This window comes from Pristiophorus japonicus, chromosome 11, assembly GCF_044704955.1.
Source record: "Pristiophorus japonicus isolate sPriJap1 chromosome 11, sPriJap1.hap1, whole genome shotgun sequence".
NCBI lineage: Eukaryota > Metazoa > Chordata > Chondrichthyes > Pristiophoridae > Pristiophorus > Pristiophorus japonicus.
Window position 1 is genome coordinate 76,794,522 of NC_091987.1, and position 13,693 is coordinate 76,808,214.

At 43.7% G+C, this 13,693-nt stretch overlaps 1 protein-coding gene across 2 annotated transcripts in view; it reads right to left on the reverse strand.

The window, feature by feature from the left end:
• Nucleotides 1-13,693, reverse strand: part of fstl1b (follistatin-like 1b) — a 124,340-nt gene that overhangs the window by 81,095 nt on the left and 29,552 nt on the right. The window lies entirely within an intron of this gene.

Below are 13,693 nucleotides of genomic sequence, written 5' to 3' on the forward strand. Positions count from 1 at the left end.
TGATTTACCTTTTGTCTGTTTTTAAAGGGGGCTACAGCTTTGTGAAAAAAAGTGATTGACAAACCTTTTGTGGGGAGCAGGGGAAGGAAAGCAATCCACATGATGCAATGATGTGTTGAGACACAATTTAAATAATCATGTCTTTTATTGTTTACAAAGACACACAACAGGCATTTAAGAATGTATGTATATGAATGCAATATGCTTTGTAATAATTGGAAAGCACATAATCCACAAGTAACAAGAACATTTCTTTAATAAATGATATTGCTGGGAGAAACATACACAGAATGAAGGAAACATTTACAATACAATTACAAGTTTACTGGGGCCCCTGCCAAGCATATCTCTTTAACTGTGATTGGGCTGGTTCCAGAACTGAGACTTAAAAACTTGGAATTCCTACCTCCCCAAAACTGTCCCAGAACCAACATAAATAAAGAGATCGTGGAAAATTTTATTCGATGGTTAAGTTCATGTGGTTGGAACATGCCTCTCCAGGTGTGAGGTTAGAAAAACATTGCTTGCAATCAAGGCTGCTTTTTAGTTGTAAATTCCCCATACGGTCTAACCCATTGACATGGAGGGGGCCCAATGGTTACATGTGTAATTGATTTCATGTTCTATTACTCCCAGCCAGTTGCTATGACAACTAAAAGAAAAATCTTGAGAACAGAATTTTCCTAGGAAATGCCAGAGATTGTTTACTAATGATAGATTCTTTGAGCTTGCACTCATACTTTTTAGACAACTTCAATCTATCACAATCTAACTGCCCCTCTGTGGTACCTCTTTGACCTCCTGTCGGTTTCCATGACGACAACACACAAGGTGCCCTTCACATAATGAGGCACGATAACCAGACTGCATTGCCTACAGCCACAATTCTTTTTAAAAGGTTATTCGAACCTGTAACCATTTCATTCACAGACTCACGAGTCGCATTGTTTAACCCTCTCCTGCTGAGAACAGTTGAAAACAGCCATCAATTGTAAGATACCTTGGGGACAATTTGAACCTTTCCTGCCCAGCTAAACCAGTTAAAATTACCCAGGTTACTTACCTGCTCTGGAGATGCTGGGCTTTTAATCTCCTTTCCTGAGCAGTCGACAAGGACAGTGGGGTCCTTTTAATATGAAGGATCACGATGACATCATCTGTACCCAAACGCAGTTTTTACTAGGTGGACTGAATGGGAAGCAGCAGTGCATTTCTTCCCAGTGGCGAAAGAATTGGGGCCAGTAGAGGCCCAAAATGATAAGTTTAAAAATTGTTAAATTATTTTACTTTCCATGGAGTCCAGGAGGAGCACTCCTGCTGCAGTTCCGGGCCCTGCAAGGGAAGCTTAGGCCACACCCCTGCCGCGAACTCATTCTGCCTCCCGATCACTGAACACTGGTGGTCAGGCAGCTGATCCCGTCACACTCTTGCTTTTGGCGAGTAGCCTCTGGGCCGCATGACTTTCCATCGCTTCCCGCCCAGAACAATACGAACATTATTGGGTATACCGAGTTCACCACATCCTGGGAGTTTGAGGTCAATAGTCTGACACAATCTAAATTCAGGTCGGGGATTTTTCGGCCTGGACCCCATCCTGTCCAAGTAGATGCACCGCCAATTTAAAATAAAACACTCATCTATCCATTTTCAGCTCCCCCGCCGCATGGTGCCCCCGACCGGTTTCTCTGCTGGTGCACTCTCTGAAGATTGTGTGCAGCCCAGCAGCTCGGCCGTCCTCAAAAGGGAAGGGCCCACTGCTGCAGCGCAAATGTTTTTGCCAACGGGCAGCCTGACACCTCCTCTTGGGTGTCAGACCGCTGGCCCGCTGAAACCCTCCATGGTGGCCCAGTGGCCAAAGCAAAAAAAATGATCTACAGGGGAGAGATTGGCTCATTCCCAAAGGGGGGGATAAATGACACCACTTGAAATGGAATATCTTCTTTAGAGCAGGGGGGGGGGGGGGGGGAAACGCTCCAAAACTTCACCACACTTAATGACAAGGGACAGCATAGACATTCCAGATCCATTATCCTAGATTCATCTCAAAAGGAATGTTGCAAAAAGACTTAGGGCTGTTATACCATCCCTGCAGCCACTACTTCAAGAAAGGAATCCAAGCTCAAAGGAACTTGATTTGACTCAACGTGGAGTACGTATTATTCTTTCTGAATTAACCATTTTCCAAAGCATCTGGCTCAAGGCAACCCTTATCGGGAACCTTACACAGCAGTATATAACCAGGAAGTTACAACAGTACAAGGAGATTGACAAGACAATCCGTTCATTGGTTTGTGAGGATCTCCAGCAGAAGACCCAAAAGATAGTGAAAAAGGCAAAGGACAAATGTAATTCTTATTATGGTTAGTGATCTACTTAAGCCCCTGTAGTTCTAAACACATCCACTTATTCTTTACTATACAATGCAATTTTTAATTGTTGATTCTTATCACTTGTCACCTTCTTAACATTTTCATACATAAACTTCATTAGTATATTTCACACATCAGTCAGATGCAACTGGTTGCAACTCTCTATAAATCATAGCAACACAATTAAACACTCCACAATATTGCAGCATCAATCACTGCAGTGATCTTATTGCACAATGTTTACTGAAGAAAAGAACCATTGACGTTAAACCTTGTTGATATCACTCCATACTCAGATGTATTTTGGGCTGCAACCTGAAGTTATAATAAAAATACACTAATTGTGTTCAGGCCGACATCAAAGTAGAATGCACCATGATAAAACATGCATCGCTTTGAAAGCACATCTTTGTCAGAGAAATGTTTTGGGCAAGCTTTTTATCCAGTTGTGAAGCATGTTATCCTACACAGAAACAGTATGATGATACCAAGTTCAAAAAATGATAGAGAAAGCAGTCAGGGTTTTTCTGACGTTTTTCATTTACTTTTTTTCCCCTAAAAAAAAAGACAAACTCACATAAAAAGATCTTGCTTTGCGTGACACAAAGCTTTCAGTTTACAAGAATGTAGTGCAGCTGCAGTCTCAACATTTGGAGACTAAATCATCCAGGCAGTTTAGCCAACTAACTGGAAAAAAAAGTACAGGATTAGCCAATAAAAAAACTGCCAAATACATTTTCTGAAAGAGGCCCTGCTCTAACGTTAGTCTAAAAGCCTTACTTCACAGTGCAGGAAACTCCTGAGGAAGCGTCTGGCACCTGGGTTTTTTGTGTGTTTTAGTTAGAGCTGATATACCCTCCACCACAAACTAGTTTTTGTTGGCTCAACTGTCACAATTTGCTCATGATATCATGTTCAAAAAAGTTTAGTTTAATAAAGCAAGATATTAAAGTATGAACAGTAACCCAAAAATATAAACTGCTGATACTCAAATAATGGTCAAGGACAACAAAACAATTTAAATTTGTATAACACCTTTAATATAAAGAACTTGCCATGGTGCTGCACACACAGGGGTAATGAAAAGAGACACTGAGCCAGAAACAGAGGCCAGGAGGACTGACCGAAGGGTTGGTCCAAGAGATGAATTTTGAAAAGGGATGGGAAAGATTTAGGCAGGTAATTCCAGAGATTGTTTCCTCTGGCTGGAGAGTCTATAACTATGGGACATAGTCTCAGGATAAGGGGTCGGCCATTTACTACTGAAATTATTTATTTTCACTCAGATGGTTGTGAATCTTTGGAATTCTCTACCTCAGAGGGCTGTGGATGCCAAATTGTTGAGTATATTTAAGGCTGAGATCGATAAATTTTTGGACTCTAGGGGAATCAAGGGATATGGGGATCGGGCAGGAAAATTTGGAGTTGAGGTCGAAGATCAGCCATGAACTTATTGCAGGCTAGAGGGGCTGTGTAGCGTCCTCCTGCTCCTATTTATTATAGAAAGTCTTGAATTTATATAGTGCCTTTCATGACCAGCAGATGTCTTAAAGTGCATTACAGCCAATGAAGTACTTTTTGTAACAACTGGCGTAATGTAGGAAATGCGGCAGCCAATTTCCAAACAAGCTCCCGCAAACAGCAATATGATAATGACCAGATAATTGAGTTGATTGAGGGATAAATATTGGCCAGGACATTGGGGATAACTTTCCTGTTGTTCTTTGAAATAGTGCCATGGGATCTTTTACGTTCACCTGAGGGAGCAGATGGGGCATAGGCTTAACACCTCATCTGAAAGACTGGCACCTCTGATAATGCAGCAGTGCACTGGAGTGAGTGTCAGCCTAGATTTTTGTGCTCAAGTCTCTGGAGTGGGACTTGAACCCACCACCTTCTGACTCGGGCACGGGGGGTGGTGGAGAAGGAAGAGTGCTACCAATTGGGCCATAGATGACATATGTTCTTATAATAGGACTTAGATATCTGTAGGATGTGCAGCCAATGATGGAAAAAAGGGACACAAGAGACCAGGAGACAGAAGTACAGACTATTCATGGAAGAGGAAGAAAATATAGGGCTGGAAGCAATTGCATTGATAACAGTGGGGTGAGAACTGGAGGGATTTAGAGAGAACAAGGATTTAAAATTTAATGTGCTAGTGATTGAGAAGTACAGAGTAGTACTCTCTATAGTAATATCAATAAAATGGAGATTAGTAAGGTTGTGACACACCATCAGAAATTCTAGTTAATCTCTTCTGCACCTTCTCCAAGGCCTCGACATCCTTCCTAAATTGCGGTGCCCAGAATCAGACAATAATCCAACTGAGGCCTAACCAGTGTTTTATGAAGGTTGCTTTTGTGATAAAGCAAAGGAGCCCACATGTTTTATTACAAGATAAAACTAAACTCAAATCTATTCTTTAATCAAAACAAACCACAATATTTGTACATGCATGTGTGTATATGATAAGCATACATAATACATTTGTTGATTCTATGATTTGTTGGTCCCTGGGTAATATTATTTACCCACTGGTTGCTGCCATGGATGGGGCATACGGTCTGCAGTGTTAAGATCAAAATACTGTTCTACATCAGAAAATGTTTACAATCCACAGACTGGCATAAAGCTGCAATTTGGGAAAAGTTCCACCAGTTTTTTATTTATTTATTTGTTTACAGGATGTGGGGGTCACTGGCAAGGCTGGCATTTATTGCCCATCCCTAATTGCCCCCGAGAAGATGGTGGTAAGCCGCCTTCTTGAACCGCTGCAGTCCCTGTGCTGAAGTTAGTGACTTTGTCGCAGCAGTTTGATACAACTGAGTGGCTTGCTAGGTCATTTCAGAGGGCAGTTAAGATTCAACCACATTGCTGTGGATCTGGAGTCACATATATTCCAGATTGGGTAAGGACAGCAGATTTCCTTCCCTAAAAAGGTCATTAGTGAACCAGATGGGTTTTTACAACAATCCGGTAGTTTCATGGTCACCATTACTGATACTAGCTCTTTAATTCCAGATTTTAAAAAAATTAACTGAATTTAAATCCCCCAGCTACTGTGGTGGGATTTGAACTGACATAACCAGATTATTAATCCAGGCCCCTGGATTACTAGTCCAGTAACAATGCTATGCTACTGTTCCCCCCACACACACACACATTTTAACATAGCTCTCTACCTCTCCAGTCTTACTATATATTGGGGAAGCCAGTAATATCATGATCTCTTTAGGACCGAGGTAGCCCATGTCTCAGGGTTTCTAAGTCCCGGTAGGATTTTTCAGCCTGCTTTGACACCACAGACACACGTATCTACAGACACATGAGCAGGCACCCAAGGAGGGGCTGGCTAGAAAGATTGCATTAACTGTCACCAGGACAAAAGGACGACATCATGAAGGCAGATTCTAGCCACGCTATTTGTGCCGGGTCCTGGATTGGAGTGCCACTAGATCAGCAGGAGGGCAGAGCTGATGGTGTCAGTTAAATCCTGCAGACAAGTTGTCCTGAAGCTCTCAGAAGCCAGTTTACATTGATTTATCTAAGCGTCACCAAGGCTTGATGGCTAGTAGTCAAAATATTAACTTTGGATGCACAGACTGGGCTTGAAACCTCGATATCCTTACCTAATAAAATTCTATTAATTTCAATCTTGAAAAATTCAATTGTACCTGTCTCTACAGCTTTTGGGGGAAAAGAGTTCCAGATTACCACTATCGTTTTGAGAAAAACAGTTTCCTGCTTCCACTCCAAAATGACCTAGCTCCAATTTTGCAATTGTTCTGGATCCCCTAGTAGAGAAAATCGTTTCTCTGCATCTACCCTAATGAATGTACTCAGTCAAAGATCAATATCAGAAACAACATTTAATCAAGATGTAGCACAATACACGTGATGGTCGGAATCTTCCCAGCCCTGCAAGTGCGGGTTTGGAGGCGGGCCCGCTGTCAAAATGGCCCTGATTGACAACAGGGCAAAAGTCTGCTCTGAACCCGCCTCAGTGTCAGTTTCTCAACTGTCAGGTCTGCGTGCGGATTGCAGATCCAACACCAAGCAGTGGATCAGTCAATTAAGATGCTTAAGAGGTCATTTAAAAAGGTACGTAGAAGGATTCTTCCCAGGCATTTATCATTCTACCAAGTTTTCAACGCGTTTGCCATCCCTCGGGTTTCACAGTAGGTAAATGTGTCGGGTTCTCAGGTGACTCTCCATCACTTTGGCTAGTTAACAGCTGCAGAAGTGGTATAAAAGCTACCATTTCACAGCTGTTCACTTTCCAATGTCAGATGCTGAAGCCTTCAGGATTTGGAAGAAACTTTTGAGCTGTATGCAGTTTGTAAGTGTTTGAAGTGAACTCTCTATTCACTGTCACCTCCGTGGAGCAACCTCTCACCATTGATAGATCGCTTCTGTCATCTCAACCTCACCTGCCATCTATTCCGGCAGCATGGGCGCCCTTGAAAATAAATCTCACCTTGGTCCTCAGAATCCCACCACGATCAGCGCCAACACCAACATCACGAAACACACCAGCATCACCACCAACCTTCTCTGCAATCACCTGATGCTGCACAGGACACAGGGCATCAGCATCTGACCACATTGCTGTCCGGGATGCCAGGGATGGCCTCACCATGGCCACATTTACTTCACTTGACGCTGTGCACCCTGGCTGCCACATGATGCGCCAGATTGGCACCACCCCACACCAGCACCATAAAGCTGCAATGCCCAAACCATTCCTTTCACACTCATCGTTATGTCTGACCATTCACAACTCACTAATCCACTTCCAAAGGTGCACACAAATCTATCCAAGAACAGTGTTCAAAATAAAGATTTCAATGTTTGACAACACATTAGCAGAAACCCTACATTAACATTGGCTAAATCACCCAAGTACCTAACATTGTGAGTTAGTTGTATGATTGACAAGGATGAGGACGAGTGTGAAAGGTGCCTCGTGAGATAGAGAACTGAAATGTAGATAGAGAGAGATGGGTGGAGGTGCAAGGTCAGTTGGTGCGAGTAAGGATGCACAGGAGTAGAGTAGGGAAGACAGAGTGATGGAGATGTGATGGGTGACACAGCAGGATGAGGTTGAGTGTAGCTTTGCAGTAACGCTTTGTGACCTACTGAGATCATTGAAAGGTTTGTGCCACTGCAGCCAGGTCCTTCTGACGACATCCCTGCTTGTGCAATGTGCAACCAGGCTGCGTTGATGTCCTGGGGAGGTCTTTTCCATCCATTGGAAGGGAAGAGAACCTCCCTGCATGCTGTGACTCCCTCCATAAGCATTATCAGATGACATCATCAGACCTGCTTCCTTCAATTGGCTTGGAACCTCACAGGCCAGGCTTAACAAGCCCAATCAAGGGGAAATTGTGTTGAGAGGGTGGGATAGAGCAGAGAGCGTGTTCCCCACACGCCATCAATGCCGGCCGCATCGGTCTTGCCACTGTTGGCGAAATCGCGGCCAATAAATAGTCCGATAAAATTAGGACATCAAAATAAAGTCTTATTTTTAGAAATTATTATTTTTCTCGGTAATAGTCTGTCTTTTTTTTTTAAAAAAAGCTATTCTCTCCCTTTCTTCAATTGGGCACCATCATGACATGCACCATCCATTGCTATGGGGATGGGCAGGTTACCTTCTCCCAGATCTTTACTAGGGGAGCTCTGAATTTAATTGCTAGGAGGTTTGTGACGGTGCGTTGGTAACGATTCCCCATTTGATTTTCCCTCCTTCCCTCTGGAAAAGTGGCTGGACTCTGCTCAATGCTTGGCCACAACAATGCAGCGGAGTTTGGGAACTGAACAACAATGGGACTGCACTGCAGGTTCCTATCCAGATAGTTTATGGCACCGCAAACATTGGTGCTCCAATAACTGCACTGTCACACTGCTTATTTTGAGAAATTTTATTTTTATTTGGTCCCAGTAATATCAAATTCATCAGGTGATTGAACATAAACCCACCCCTGACATTGTGAAAATCTCCAGTGCAAACCTCCTGATGCCAAGTGGCACAGATGTGCCTTTACAGGGTAATGAGCACTCAATAAATGTCCTGAAGCAACTTAATGCACAGCCTTTCAGAATCAATTTAAAAAGCCAGACTGGGAGACAACCAAAGGCCTTGCAACTCTAAAGGGAGTTCATGTATTGTAATGTAATATGGGGGGGGCGGGCGGGACGACGTTTAAATAAATCTACACGAGAGAAAATCTTTTAAGAAAACAAATTAAAACATAAGAAATAGGAGCAGGAGTAGGCCATTCAGCCCCTCAAGCCTGCTCCGCCATTGAATAAGATCATGGCTGATCTGCTACTCAACTCCACCTTCCTGCACTATCGCCATGTCCCTTAGTATCCAACTTGTACTTAATCTCCAAGACTATAGGATCTAGTCTTCTTTAGAACAAATGAATTAAGGTACAACCGTAAACAACAAATTAACCTCACAACTTCACTAATGTCATTTTAACTATTAAAACAATCTGGAGAGTTGCAGCAACATGAAGTATCTGAAGTCAAGCTCGCTAAATGCTGCTTTTACTTTGTTGGCTCTGAAACAGGAATGAAGTCAGGTGTTTGATGTGAAATCTTGCTAAATTTGTCGGAGGAGCCAGCATCGCGAGAGCGGAGCGGCGTGGGAGGATAAAGAGCGGAGGCAGGTTGGAGCAGCGGCAGTCGGAGGAGCCAGCTGCAGCAGGGGCAGAAAGTAAACAAAGAAGTAAAAAGAAATCGAAGTGTGATATCACAGCCAAGTGGGCAAGTGATTGGCTAGTGGATTGGTGAGTATTTTATCATTGTTGCCAAATTAAGTTAATTTAAGGGTTAAGTCATGGTAGGGGAGCCTAGAAGCAGGTCATGTTCCTCCCGTACTATGTGTGCAGGAAGTGTGTCCAGCTGCAGCTCCTGACACTGGAACTGCGCATGGATTCACACTGGAGCATCCGCGATGCGGAGGATGTCGTGAATAGCACGTTTAGTGAGTTGGTCACACCGCAGGTAAAGGTTACATAGGCAGAGAGCGAATGGGTGACCATCAGGAAGAACAGTGGAAGGAAAAAGTGCAGGGGTCCCCTGCAGTCACCTCTCTCCAAAACAGATATACCGTTTTGGGAATTGTTGGGGGAGATGGCCCAGCAGGGGAAGGCAGCAGCAGCCAAGTTCATGGCACCAGGGGTGGCTCTGCTGTACAGGAGAGCAGGAAAAAGAGGGGATTCTATTGTAAGGGGAATAGATAGGCGTTTTTGCGGCTGCAATCGAGACTCCAGGATGGTATGTTGCCTCCCTGGAGCAAGGATCAAGGCTGTCTCGGAGTGGCTGCAGGGCATTCTGGAGGGGGAGGGTGAACAGCTGGTTGTCGTGGTGCATAGGTACCAACGATATAGGTAAAAAACAGGATGAGGTCCTACAAGCTGAATTTAGGGAGCTAGGAGTTAAATTAAAAAGTAAGACCTCAAGTGCCACGTGTTGTCAGAGTAGAAATAACAGGATTGTTTAGATGAATATGTGGCTTGAGGAATGGTGCAAGAGGGAGTGATTCAAATTCCTGGGACATTGGAACCGGTTCTGGAGGAGGTTGGACCAGTACAATCCGGACGGTCTGCACCTGGGCAGGACTGGAACCAATGTCTTAGGGGAAGTGTTTGCTAGTGTTGTTGGGGAGGGTTTAAACTAATATGGCGGGGGATGGGAATCTATGCAATGAGACAGAGGGAAGTAAAATGGGGGCAGAAGCAAAAGATAGAAAGGCGATAAGGAAAAGTGGAGGGCAGAGAAAAAAAAAAGGCAAAAATCAAAAAGGGCCACATTACAACATAATTCTAAAAGAACAAAGAGTGTTAAAAAGACAAGCCTGAAGGCTCTGCGTCTCAATGCGAGGAGCATTCGTAATAAGGTGGATGAATTAACTGCGCAGATAGCTGTTAACGGATATGATGTAATTGGGATTACGGAGACATGGCTCCAGGGTGACCAAGGCTGGGAACTCAACATCCAGGGGTATTCAATATTCAGGAAGGATAGACAGAAAGGAAAAGGAGGCGGGATAGCGTTAATGGTTAAAGAGGTTAATCATAGGCAGTCCCTCGGAAGCGAGGAGGACTTGCTTCGACTCCCAAAGTGAGTTCTTTGATGGCTGAACAGTCCAATACGAGAGCCAAAGACCCTGTCACAGGTGGGACAGACATTCGTCGGAGGAAGGGATCGGTAAGGCTGGTTTGCCGCGCGGTCCTTCCGCTGCCTGCGCCTGGCCTCTTCATGCTCCTTGCGTCGAGACTCAAAGAGCTCAACGCCCACCCGGATAGACTTTCTCCATCTCAGGCGATCTGCGGACAGGGTCTCCCAGGTGTCAGTGGTGATGTCGCACTTTACCAGGGAGGCTTTGAGGGTGTCGTTATAACGTTTCCGCTGTCCTCCTTTGGCTCGTTTACCAGAGGAGATTAACACAATAGTAAGGAAGGACATTAGCTTGGATGATGTGGAATCTGTATGGATAGAGCTGCGGAACACCAAAGGGCAGAAAACGCTAGTGGGAGTTGTGTACAGACCACCAAACAGTAGTAGTGAGGTTGGGGATGGCATCAAACAGGAAATTAGGGATTAAAGCAATAAAGGTACAGCGGTTATCATGGGTGACGTTAATCTACATATCTGGGCTAATCAAATTGGTAGCAATAGAGAGAGGAGGATTTCCTGGAGTGTATAAGGGATGGTTTTCTAGACCAATATGTCGAGGAACCAACGAGAGGGCTGGCCATCCTAGACTGGGTGTTGTGTAATGAGAGAGGATTAATTAGCAATCTTGTTGTGCCAGGCCCCTTGGGGAAGGGTGACCATAATATGGTAGAATTCTTCATTAAGATGGAGAGTGACACAGATAATTCAGATTCTAGGGTCTTGAACTTAAAGAAAGGTAACTTCGATGGTATGAGATGTGAATTGGCTGGGATAGACTGGCGAATGATACTTAAAGGGTTGACAGTGGATAAGCAATGGCAAACATTTAAAGATCACATGGATGAACCTCAACAATTGTACATCCCTGTCTGGTGTAAAAATAAAACAGGGAAGGTGGCTCAACCATGGCTAACAAGGAAAATTAGGGACAATGTTAAATCCAAGGAAGAGGCATATAAATTGGCCAGAAAAAGCAGCAAACTTGAGGACTGAGAGAAATTTAGAATTCAGCAGAGGAGGACAAAGGGTTTAATTAGGATAGGGAAAATAGAGTATGAGAGTAAGCTTGCAGAGAACATAAAAACTGACTGCAAAAGCTTCTGTAGATATGTGAGGAGAAAAAGATTAGTGAAGAGAAATGTAGGTCCTTTGCAGTCAGAATCAGGTGAACTTATAATGGGGAACAAAGAAATGCCAGGCCAATTGAACAAATACTTTGGTTCTGTCTTCACTAAGGAAATATTAGGGGACCGAGGGTCTAGCGAGAAGGAGGGACTAAAGGAAATCCTTATTAGTCAGGAATTTGTGTTCGGGAAATTGATGGGATTGAATCCCTAGTGCCCAATCGTCTGCATCCCAGAGTACTTAAGGAAGTGGCCTGAGAAATAGTGGATGCATTGGTGGTCATTTTCCAACATTTTATAGACTCTGGATCAGTTCCTATGGATTGGAGGGTAGCTAATGTAACCCCACTTTTTAAAGAAGGAGGGAAGAGAGAAAACAGGGAATTATAGATCGGTTAGCCTGACATTGGTAGTGGAGAAAACGTTGGAATCAATTATTAAAGATGTAATAACAGCGCATTTGGAAAGCAGTGACAGGATCAGTCCAAGTCAGCATGGATTTATGAAAGGGAAATCATGCTTGACAAATCTTCTAGTTATAGTCTCAAAAAATTCCAGTAGAGTGGACAAGGGAGAACCAGTGGATGTGGTGTATTTGGACTTTCAAAAGGATTTTAACAAGGTCCCAGACAAGAGATTAGTGTGCAAAATAAAAGTACATGGTATTGCGGGTAATTTATTGATGTGGATAGAGAACTGGTTGGCAGACAGGAAGCAAAGAGTAGGAATAAAGGGGTCCTTTTCAGAATGGCGGGCAGTGACTAGTGGGGTATCACAAGGTTCAGTGTTGAGACCTCAGCTATTTGCAATATACATTAATGATTTAGACGAAGGAATTGAATGTAATATCTCCAAGTTTGCAGATGACACTAAGCTAGGTGGCAGTGTGAAGGATGCTAAGAGGCTGCAGGGTGACTTGGACAAGTTAGCTGAGTAGGCAAATGCATGGCAGATGCAGTATAATGTAGATAAATGTGAGGTTATCCACTTTGGTGGCAAAAACAGGAAGGCAGATTATCTGAATGGTGACAGATTAGTAAAAGGGGAGGTGCAACGAGACCTGGGTGTCATGGTACATCAGTCATTGAAAGTTGGCATGCAGATACAACAGGCGGTGAAGGCGACAAATGGCACATTGGCCTTCGTAACGAGAGGATTAGAGTATAGGAGCAGGGAGGTCTTACTGCAGTTGTACAGGGCCTTGGTGAGGCCACACCTTGAACATTGTTATCAGTTTTGGTCTCCTAATCTGAGGAAGAACATTCTTGCTATTGAGGGAGTGCAGCGAAGGTTCACCAGACTAATTCCCGGGATGGCAGGACTGACATATGAAGAAAGACTGGATCGACTAGGCTTATATTCACTGGAATTTAGAAGAATGAGAGGGTATCTCATAGAAACATATAAAATTCTGATGGGATTGGACTGGTTAGATGCAGGAAGAATGTTCCCGATGTTGGGGGAAGTCCAGAACCAGGGGTCACAGTCTAAGGATAAGGGGGAAGCCATTTAGGACTGAGATGAGGAGAAACTTCTTCACTCAGAGAATTGTGAACCTGTGGAATTCTCTACCACAGAGAGTTGTTGAGGCCAGTTCATTAGATATATTCAAAGGGGAGTTAGATGTGGCCCTTACGGGTGAAGGGTTCAAGGGGTATGGAGAGAAAGCAGGAATGGGGTACTAAAGTTGCATGAATGGTGGTGCAGGCTTGAAGGGCCGAATGGCCTACTCCTGCACCTATTTTCTACGTTTCTAAACCGGAGCTGCTGCTGGATGCTTTTCCCATGTACAGCCTATTATAAGAAAACAGGACTATGTTATTGATTTTAAATGAAGTGGTGGTGCAATACAATGGTGGGCTAACTATGCCACAATTTCACAATGGTGGGCCTCAATGTGGTCAGCTCCCAAACTCAGCCTGGCCATTATTAAAAAGTGAATACTTTTTCCAGTAAATCAATAAGAAAGTTAAACAAGGCCTCGTTAAGCATTTTCTAGCAGTT